A 1,966-nucleotide genomic window follows, 5' to 3' on the forward strand; every position below is an offset into this window, starting at 1 on the left:
TAGGACTCTCTCTGGTTATCACTGCTGTAGCAGCTCTCCTTCTCTGATTGGTCCTAGAGGCATTACTGCTGTAGCAGCTCCTTCCCTGATTGGTCCTAGAGGCATCACTGCTGTAGCAGCTCTCCTTCTCTGATTGGTCCTAGAGGCATTACTGCTGTAGAAGCTCTTCTCTGATTGGTCCTAGAGACATCACTGCTGTAGCAAACAATGCCTTTCTTCTATTTCCTCTAGCATGTGATTCTCTGTAGCGCAATTGGTAGAGCATGGTGCTTGTAATGCCAGGGTAGTGGGTTCGATCCCCAGGACCACCCATATGTAAAAATGTATGCACACATGACTGTAAGTTGCTTTGGATAAAAGCGTCTGCTAAATGGCATATTATTATTAGCATTTGTGATATGTGTTTCACGTCTCCTCCTCGCTTCCTCTCTTCCTCTCTTCCTCTCCTCCTCTCTTCCTTTCCTCTCCTCCAAGGTTTTCCAGAGGACATTGCATCTCAGCCACCCACACCCTTAGTAACATGTGTGTGTGTATGTAAACCACATCAGAAACATAAACCACATCAGAAACATGGTTTAATAAACAGTTTTACGCAGTGCACTGTTCCTCTCCTCCCAGACTCGGTATTGTGTTAGTCTGTGGAACATGGCAGATATTTTATACGCATGATGGATTTACTGCCACTGGCATTTATAGAGAGGCACCAGTAGGACACACACACACACACACACAAAGGAAGACAGCAGGTTTAGATATGCTAATAGCCAGCCAGACTGGACAGGGGGTGTAAATCTAGAATTCATAGTGTATTCAGTGTGTTAGCAGCATTGTGCTGCGGCGAGGCCCTTTATTCAATACAACTACCATCCATCCTGACCCAGCCTCAGTACAGCATGTATATACAACTACCATCCATCCTGACCCAGCCTCACTACAACATGTATATACAACTACCATCCATCCTGACCCAGCCTCACTACAGCATGTATATACAACTACCATCCATCCTGACCCAGCCTCAGTACAGCATGTATATACAACTACCATCCATCCTGACCCAGCCTCACTACAGCATGTATATACAACTACCATCCATCCTGACCCAGCCTCACTACAGCATGTATATACAACTACCATCCATCCTGACCCAGCCTCACTACAGCATGTATATACAACTACCATCCATCCTGACCCAGCCTCAGTACAGCATGTATATACAACTACCATCCATCCTGACCCAGCCTCACTACAACATGTATATACAACTACCATCCATCCTGACCCAGCCTCAGTACAGCATGTATATACAACTACCATCCATCCTGACCCAGCCTCAGTACAGCATGTATATACAACTACCATCCATCCTGACCCAGCCTCACTACAACATGTATATACAACTACCATCCATCCTGACCCAGCCTCACTACAACATGTATATACAACTACCATCCATCCTGACCCAGCCTCACTACAGCATGTATATACAACTACCATCCATCCTGACCCAACCTCAGTACAGCATGTATATACAACTACCATCCATCCTGACCCAGCCTCACTACAACATGTATATACAACTACCATCCATCCTGACCCAGCCTCACTACAGCATGTGTATACAACTACCATCCATCCTGACCCAGCCTCACTACAGCATGTATATACAACTACCATCCATCCTGACCCAGCCTCACTACAGCATGTATATACAACTACCATCCATCCTGACCCAGCCTCACTACAGCATGTATATACAACTACCATCCATCCTGACCCAGCCTCAGTACAGCATGTATATACAACTACCATCCATCCTGACCCAGCCTCACTACAACATGTATATACAACTACCATCCATCCTGACCCAGCCTCACTACAGCATGTGTATACAACTACCATCCATCCTGACCCAGCCTCACTACAACATGTATATACAACTACCATCCATCCTGACCCAGCCTCA

Source organism: Coregonus clupeaformis, unplaced genomic scaffold (genome assembly GCF_020615455.1).
Source record: "Coregonus clupeaformis isolate EN_2021a unplaced genomic scaffold, ASM2061545v1 scaf2345, whole genome shotgun sequence".
Taxonomy (NCBI): Eukaryota; Metazoa; Chordata; class Actinopteri; order Salmoniformes; family Salmonidae; genus Coregonus; species Coregonus clupeaformis.